The following is a 10,030-nucleotide window of genomic DNA, read 5'->3' on the forward strand; positions in this document are numbered from 1 at the left end:
GGTTACTCAAGTTTCCTCTCGCTGATTGGCGTTCCCAAATTTCCCATAGGGTGTGAATGAGCATGTGTGTGTGTGTGTGTGTGTGTGTGTGTGTGCCCGGCGATGGACTGGCACCCCACTGGTACCCTGCCTAATGCCCTAAGTCTCCTGGAATAGGCTCCCGGCCTCTGTGACCCTGTATACTAGTTAAGCAGTATAGAAGACGAATTAATAATCTGACATGATTTATTTCATTTTTTTTGTACATCACAAAACCCTGCAATTTTTTTTATCATGGGTGTGTAACGTGTTACTCGTTAACACAAAAATTTTAAGGTGGGGACCAGGGTTATCTCAGCTCCAAGTACAACTGATAAAAATCATTTTAGCTAATTAAGTACCTTTTTTGAATTGAGGGGAAAACACTAAAATGTGCAGAACCAGCGTTGAGAACCAAAAATATCCTAACTATTAAAATACACTACTCATTTACCAATTCATATAAAATTCAGTAATTGTGACTAGGCTGTTAGTAAACTCTTTTTTAATACAAAAATTTAATAAATCTAAAAGCATTTATTCTCACCCTTATTGGATTTTTTTTATTAGTATAGGAATTTATACACAGTCCCTAAACTCTACACCTAGAGTAAGCCCAGTATCCACACTGCTTTGCTCTCACTTGCTTTTACATGCGCCTGTTTTTTTGTTTTTTTGTTAGTTTTTTTGCAAGTGGCACAATGGATATGGCACAACCAAGAACGTGTGCACAGCTTAAAGATACATGTTATGATTTGATATAAAAATTCAGTGACAGTTTCTTTTGTAAGAGCTTAAACTACAGGCACAAAGTTAATCATTATGGCCAAACAGGTTAATTTTTGTTGAATCCAACAAAAGAACACTCATTCAAAAGGCTGGTGATCACCTGTAATCTTGTGTCAGACTTTTTTTCTAACAGTGGCATTGGAGTAGGGGTTTCGCCTTGTATGACATTCTTTTACATCCCCATTATGTACCAGATTCTCATCAGTTGCTCAAAACTGGCTCGGAATCAGGTGAAAATCTGGTCAACAGGAGCCATCACTATGCGTCAGGACAGTTTAAGCATACTGGCAAGACTTAAGCAGTGGCAACTTCGCTGACTTGGATGAGTGCATGGCATCAGTGACTAGGTTTATTAGCAAATGCATTGCACCTACAGTGGGGCGGATAAGGATTTAGTCAGCCACCAATTGTGTAAGTTCTCCCTCTTAAAAAGATGAAAGAGGCCTATAATTTTCATCATAGGTATACCTCAACTATGAGAGACAAAATAAGAAAAAAAATCCAGAAAAGTAGTTTTTTTTTTTTTTAAGAATTTACAGTATTTGCAAATTATGGTCAAATACGTATTTGGTCAATAACAAAATTTCATCTCAATCCTTTTTTATATACCCTTTGTTGGCAATGACAGAGGTCAGACATTTTCTGTAAGTCTTCACAAGGTTTTCACACACTATTTTGGCCCATATGAAGCCACTCATTCGTTGCCCGGGCGGTGTGTTTGGGATCATTGTCATGCTCAAAGATCCAGCCATGTTTCATCTTCAATGCCCTCGCTGATGGAAGGAGGTTTTCACCCAAAATTTCACGATACATGGCCCCATTCATTCTTTCCTTTACACGTATCAGTCGTCCTGGTCCCTTTGCAGAAAAACAGCCCCAAAGCTTGATGTTTTCGCCTCCATGCTCCACAGAAGGTATGGTGTTCTTTGGATGCAACTCAGCATTCTTTCTTCTCCAAACACAAAAAATTTAGTTTTTACCAAAAGGTTATATTTTGGTTTCATCTGACCATATGACATTCTCTCAATCCTCTTCTGGATTATCCAAATGCTCTCTAGCAAACTTCAGACGGGCCTGGACATTTACTGGCTTAAGAAGGGGGACATGTCTGGCACAGCAGGATTTGAGTCCCTGGTGGCACAGTGTGTTACTGATGGTAGCCTTTCTTACTTTGGTCCCAGCTCTCTCCAGGTCATTTACTAGGTCCCCCTGTGTGATTCTGGGATTTTTGCTTACAGTTTTTGTGATCATTTTGACCCCACGGGGTGAGATCTTGCTTGGAGCCCCAGATCGAGGGAAATTATCAGTGCTCTTGTATGTCTTCCATTTTCTAATAATTGCTCCCACAGTTGATTTCTTTACACCAAGCTGCTTTCCTATTGCAGAATCAGTCTTCCCAGCCTGGTGCAGGTCTACAAGTTTGTTTCTGGTGTCCTTTGACAGCTCTTTGGACTTGGCCATAGTGGAGTTTGGAGTGTGTCTTTTATACTGATAACGAGTTCAAACGGATGCCATTAATACAGGTAACAAGTGGAGGACAGAGGAGCTTTTAAAGAAGAAGTTACAGGTCCGTGAGAGCCAGAAATCTTTCTTGTTTGTAGATGACCAAATACTTGTTTTTACCAAGAAATTTAAATTAATTTATTAAAAACTCTACAATGTGATTTCTGGATTTTCTTTTCTTATTTTGTCTCTCATAGTTGAGGTATACCTATGATGAAAATTACAGGCCAGGAACTTGCACAATTGGTGGCTGACGAAATACTTTTTTTGCCCCACTATACATGCTGCTCCCACAGGTTGTGGATGACCATAGAGATGCTCTGAGGAAGACCAGAGATTCCGACTTCAAAGCAAGTGACAAAGTGCCCCTAAAAAAGGGAGGGCCAGAAAAGCAAATGCACACATAACTAGAGAATCCACAGCTACTTCCAGGACAGCAGGAACCCATGGCACACATATAAGCCATCCCATCACTATAGGCCTATGACTGTTATACCTTCTTTCTTTCAGATGTGCTAAACATTTATAATTGTTTCAAGGTGCAAAACTCCTAGCTCTCCTACCTCCATTGAGCGAGTGCCGTGTCTTACCTTAGCTGATGTGAGCACAATTCTACACAGAGTTAACCCACAGAAGGATGCTGGAGCTGACATTCCTAACAGACTGCTCAGACAAAGTTTAGACTAGGTTGCAGACGTTCTAGTTGACATCTTACTCAAAAGCTTCAAGGTCACCATAATCATCCAATAAAATGGGAGGGGGGCATCCAGCATAAAATCTGTGCCAAATTGTATGCAGATCGGATGGTCCATTGTGGCAACCCTTTTGATGGGAACAGCCAAAAGACCAACACCAACAACATCAGTTCACATATCATCCCAGCTGCTCAACAGACAACACTGTGGCCACCACCATCACTCTGCCAATCACTCACCTGGACAAAATGGACAAACATTTAAATGCCGTTCATAGACTTTAGTTTAGCATTCAACCCAATCATACCTGATTGGAAAGTTGAGCCTGCTGGGCGTCAACACCTACCTTTGCAACTGAATTCTGGACTGCCTGATTGGGAGAGCTCAGTCTGTCTGGATTAGGAACAGCCTCTCCAGCACCATCACACTAAGCACTGGGGCCCCAAGGACTGTTTATTCAGTGCATAAGAAGGTGATGAGTTTATTAGCAAGAATGATGGGTAAGTATTAAAAAATGGGAGGGGGGTCAGCAGCTAACAGACTGGTGCAGAGCCAACAACCTGTCTCTTAACATGGACCAAACTAGAGAAATGGTTGTAGACCTCAGGAAACCACCTAATGATCACTCTCCTCTGACCATCCACAGCTCCTAAGCCCCCCAATCTTGGCACATTTTACAGATTGACTATGGAGAGCATCCTGGACAGGCGTATCCCTCCCTGGTTTGGGAATTGGATCACACAATTAGGGGGGCGGGGGGGGGTCTCTATCAGAATAAAAAGGTACAAAGGCATTTGGGCCATAACAGTTGGCTTGTGTAACTGTTTTTTTCCCTGAGTATTATTACTATTATTATAAGCTGCAGTATCTTTTTTTCAGTAGAAATTATACTATCTTGCAGTGGTTGCACAGATGTGCTATAGTCTATTGTAGGCAATGTGCAGTCTCATGTACAGTAGTGTTGTTTTATGTAGTGCTATGGACCTGGGGAACATTCACTAAATTCACTGTGTACTATTCTGGTTTTATATGGTTAAAATGACAATAAAACCTACATGTTTTGACATAAAATAGATCATAATATAGATGTCACTTAATGACAGAGGTGCATATTTTAGTATAGGATGCTTCCAACTACTTCAGCAATTGTTGTTGGCCTCTGGCAATGAATAATTCTTTATCTGATCTCTGATCAGGGTTGTGTTACCTTAGTGCAGCTTTTGAAACCATTGAGCATTTTATCCTTGTAAGCCAAGAAAGTTTTCTCCACTAATTCATATCAGTTTCTAGATGTAAAGGTGGGTTCCATACATAAAAATGTAAAAGGTTTTAGGCCCACTGCTTTTTCTTCTTTTATTCATAGACATGATATCCACTTTTATGCTGATGACTCAGAATTATAGGATTATAGGTTTTAGTAAAGCCAAAGGAGAAAACAGCTAAATAAAAAATATATAGTCAAGGAATCTCGCTCTCTCTCTCTCTCTCATACACACACACACACACACACACACTCATTCTACTTAATTCTAATGCGACGTACTTGTTCTTGGTCCACATGCAGTTAGAAGTGAGCTTTCTAATTACATATTGACTCTGGATGGCCTTTAAGTTACATCATGTGCAGCAGTAAAAGCCTTTAGTGTGATTGTTGGCTCGAATCTCACATCCTCATGTAGATATATCACTTCCTTCATCTCGGAAATATTTAAGATAAGAAATATAATAGGGGGGAAAATGCTGTTGTTACCTTTAAATTAAATGCTCTGCTATCTGGATGTTACAAAAGATGCAGACAAAATCCAGTTAGCCCAAAATCCTAACACCAGAATTTTGCATCTATTATAAAATGCTACTATTTATTTAGAAAGCTACACTTTTTTGAGCCAGAGTACATAAGCAAACTACAATCTTCTCTTGTCTTTTCTGACCCGGCAGTCCTATTTCAACTAAAAATTCTCTTGCATAGCTCACAGTTAGGAAACAACCTTCCAATTTGTGTTTACTCACACTCATGTTAAACATTAAAACATTCAGAAAGTTTAAGTCCAGGGTAAAAATGTATTTTAAGTTTTTCATTTAGATCTAGATGGTTTATGCTATTTAAATATTTGCTCAGGATTGTTGACCGTGGACTGACTACTGATCATGATCCACTATGCCCCACTTTTGCTTCAACGTTCTTCACATGACAACCTCACTGCAGCTAAGGATGGCTCCACCTAAGTATCTCAATGAGACTACTGAAGCTAGTATTACACAGAAACAACACTAATACTGGGAATTATTTTTGAACAGGCTTAGGACTGCAATTGTTGAGAAATGTTTACCCTCTATTCTCCAATTCTGCACAGTTAAAAATATTTAAAAAAAACCCTAACAGCTGATATTGTCTATATAGTGTACAGTGGAGCTTTGTATTAAGAGCATATTCCGAAAGCGGGCTCGTATTCCAAAACACTCGTAATTGAATTGAAATAAATTGGATTTTTTCATAAGAAAAAACAGAAACTCAAATTATTCTTTCCACACAGCCCCCCAAAAAATACATAAAAATAATTACCACAAAACATAACGTAAAATAAAACAAATTAACCTGCACATTACCTTTTAAAAAAGTAATAAATCCAACAGATAAGTGTTTTGGTTGTGCGCGCAGGCGCTGTCTGTGTGTGTGTGTGTGTGTGAATCTAAATCTCCCCCTTCTCGTCTTACACGCTTACGCTTTCTCCACTCTTTTCACACTTGCGCGCACACAACGGAAACGGAAACACTGTTTTATCTGAAAAAACAAAAAATCAATGTCTCTAATGACACTCGATTGAGCGACACACTAACAGCTGCTGTAAAGTTAAAATAAAACAAATTAACCTGCACTTTACCTTTGAAAAGAATCGCGACAGAGCAGTGTTTCTGTGTAGACCAGAGAGAATGTGTGTTTGTGTGTGTGTTAATGATGAGTCATTCATAAACGATTTGTTCTTTTTGAACAAATCTATAACGTGACTCACAAAAACGAGGGATACTCTACTGGGCGCGCATGCGTAAATCATCGCAAAACCTCCACAGGTTATGTACAGAAAACAGAATTGAACGATTCTTTCCCAATGACCCTTCTATTCCGAGTCATTCGTTCTTTTGTCACGTGACTCCCATAGACACTGTGCGGTGCAATAGATTCAAAAGAACGAACGACTCAGACTGTAAGATATGAGAGGTGAGCTACTCATTTTGTTTATTATAATATGTCCTTAGCTGTGTTGCAATATTTTCATTACTGGAACTATAGCCAAAATTTGTGTCTGTAGACATATTGGGGTCTTTTTATTGAAAATTCAACATTTTATTTGATTTCTTATCAAAAGAACAAAATTAACTAAATGACTCAAAAAAAAAGATTTGTTCATTTTGATGAACGAGATACAAAAAACATGTCACTACAATGATTAAAACTTCCCATCACTAGTGTCCGTGTGTCTGTGAAGGCTAAAGTAGGAGGGGTCTAAAGAACAGGCTGAGCCTTAAGCAAAGAGAGAAAATAGATTTTTAGCGCAGACCCAGCAGGGGAGACGATTACCCACAATTTGCAGCACAAGAGACAGGAAAACCGTTGGCTCAGTTGTGATCACGTGAAAACAAGAAGCGCATGCGTGATACATGATACTTGGTACTCGTTAACCAAGACTTTTTCGTTTTCCAGGTCAAATTTTATTACAAATCTTTGTTAGTCTTGCGGAACACTCGCAAACTGCGTTACTCGCAATCTGAGGTTTCACTGTATATATAATCACTTATATAAGTGTCAGAATCAAACTGATGGTACGTAGATGAGGATAGGTTCCCTTTTGAGTCTTCTCTTATTGCCTCAAATGTTGCTCCTTGACACCACGGCCTCTTGCTTGCTCATTTTGGATAAATTTAATGTCTGAAAAATATGCTTAAAAAAAAAGCTGCACAGCAAAAAAACTATAAAAAAAAAAAATAGGCAAAATTTATTTTTCTTTTCATCTATACAAATGTACAACGATTTTTTTTTTTTTTTACAACACAGCAAAGAAAGAAAATGACTCAAAAATAAAGTTAAGCACCAACACACCATCTATTTACAAATACAAGTAACCAGTGTTAGACCTTTGGCCAAAATCTAAATCCTAAAACACAATAAATAACACTTTTTAAAATCCTTTATATTAAGCTACATGAAAAGTCAAACATAAAACAAGTCCAAGTCATTCAGATAAGGTTGATTTTGTGTTCTAAAAACAATGCCCACATTCATAAAAGGCTTTGGTACAGATCAGTCTTAGCGAATACCCTGCATGAGCCTACACCTTGGCTGATAATTCCTCTCCACTTCTCCTATATTAACAGCCTGCAGATATTTTTCTGAGCACATACTCAGAAAAGGACAAAAAGGACTCGATCTGCAGGTCAAGACACAAACATAATAGTGATTAGAGGGCACGTAAATAAAGCACTGTGTACAAGAATATAAAGTGAGAAACCTTGTTCAATGAGAACATTTAGAGGTTTTATGTACAGTACTAAAGCTAAAAAACTTCCTGTTCTCATATGTCACAAGACAATAGTAGCTATAATGAAAGATACCAGCGTGTTTTATTGATACCAAGCACTAGGGGAAACAAATGCCTGTTAATTATGTTTATACCACAGCACTGTTAATTCCTTGATTCTGACTGATTAGTTGTTAATTAGTTTTCTGTGACAGCGCCCTTACAGTAGTTCTGCCTACATAGTTTATATTAATGCACTTGGGATGACATCAGTTCTTTAGTAGCAACTTGCACAGAAAGAGAGAAACAGAGAGATTGCTAAGTCAAGTCTAGTAGGCTTTTATTGTCATTCCAACCATGTACAGTTCAGTACACAGTGAAACAAAACAACGTTCCTCCAGGACCAAGGTGCAACATACATGCAACAACTTAAATTACCAACACAACATAAATTAACAACACACTTTACCGGCATCAGCTAGCTAAGAGATCTAATTAGCTGACTAGCTCAGATATGACCGATTTACATTTTATAATTTGAAGTTAACCTAAAACTATCCATTTCTATACAAAAAAAGAGACAACAATAGACAACAGACAACAAAGTGCACGTGCAAATGTGCAAACATTTGAATGGCCACATTGTTGTCTGTTGTCTTTTTTTTTTCTTTTTCATAGCTGATGCAAAAGATGAATGTTTCTATAAATGATGGATTGGCAAATGTTCAAACAGATCAATTTATTTATTTAGATATTTAAAATAATTTGTCATTCAATTCCATACCTCTATCTTCAGTATACTGTACAGTGAAGAGTGCGCCCTCTGCTGTCTCATCAGGTTATAGATCTTCCAAAAACACTGCTCTGTGGAGCGAGAGAACATAATTTTCATTTGAGTTAAATCTGATTGAAACATTTTGGACAAAAGACAGACATTTATTTAGATATTTTACCTGGAATAAATTTAAAAGAAATATAGCTTTAGCTGGAACACATTTTTTTATATGAAGCATGACATTATTAGCTAACATTAAACTAATAACAGTGGTTAAAAGAGTACAACACAGTAAATGTGTCATCTGATGAAAATGTTTTTCTGTTAATTTTTATTTTTTAATTATTTTACAGCTGACCAATAGCAACCTGATGCACAAGTCATAACATAGGCATGTGTAACCTTCATACACACACATACCTGGCCAGCCTCTTATTCGCTAGTATCTCCCTAGTGCACAGCTGCTGCTCCTTCACTGCGAGAGGAGAAAAAACAGGAAGTGTTAGATGTTACAGGAGACTCTGTGCTGCTATTCTCCAAATACTAACTGTGCAAACATCACTGTACATAAGTACACTGTACACAAATACGTCGATTTTCTAGCCATTCTTTCAAGCGGACATGCCACAGCCTCGGGCCTACACATATTAATAACCAACAGTTATTAAATAACAGACCCTTTCAAGCCGGAGATATACCTGCTGTTAAACCATGCGTTCTCACAGTCAACTGGCAAGGCCATGAGATTTGTTTACATACAGTATTTTGCAAAAGTTTGGGCACCCCTTGATAAATAACAGATTTTAGTGATTTTCTATTGAAAAGGTGTTAACACAGTCTCAGCAAACATATTTTCAGCAAACATTGACACATAGTTACTCCTTATGCCATAAATTGAAGGAAAATTAAAAATAAAAATGAAATATTATGGCACTGTGCAAAAGTTTGGGCAATCTAAGAGAGTCTCAGATTCTTTTTACAAGGTTTCAGACCTTAATCAGCTCGTTAGATCTGTTGCATGGAAAAGCTGTGATTAGTAAATGCCAATTTCTATAAAAATAAGCTTTACAAATACTTTGACTCTTTAAATCTTGTCAACACACTTGCGACCGCTCATAACCATGGGTTCCTCTAAGCAGCTGTGTAAGACTCTGAAAATGAAAGTTATTGATGTTTACAATGCAGGAGAAGGCTACAAGAAGATAGCAAAGCGTTGTCAGCTTGCAGTTTCCACAGTGAGAAATGTAATTAAGAGATGGCCGTTGAGGGGAATTGTGGAGGTCAAAATGTGATCTGGAAGACCAAGAAAACTCTTAGAGAGAACTGCTCGTATGCTGGTCAGAAAGACAAATCAAAACCCCCATTCGACTGTAAAAAACCTGCAGGAATTTTTAGCAAACTCAGGAGTGGTGGTGCGACGTTCCACAAGACCTTCATGGAAGAGCAAGCAGAAGAAAACCTTTACCTGTGTCCCCATCATAAAATCCAATGTCAGAAGTATGCAACAGAACATCTACAGAAGCCTGATGCGTTGTGGAAACAAGTGCTGTGGACTGATGAAGTTAAAAAAGAACTCTTTGGTCACAATCAGCAAAGGTATGTTTGGAGAAAAAAAGGAGCAGCATTTCAATGAAAAGAACACCTTGCCAACTATTAAGCATAGGGGTGGATCTATCATGCTTTGGGGTTGTGTTGCAGCCAGTGGCACAGGAAACATTGCATGGGTGGAGGGAAGA

The sequence above is a fragment of the Clarias gariepinus genome, chromosome 27, assembly GCF_024256425.1.
Source record: "Clarias gariepinus isolate MV-2021 ecotype Netherlands chromosome 27, CGAR_prim_01v2, whole genome shotgun sequence".
Classification (NCBI taxonomy): domain Eukaryota; kingdom Metazoa; phylum Chordata; class Actinopteri; order Siluriformes; family Clariidae; genus Clarias; species Clarias gariepinus.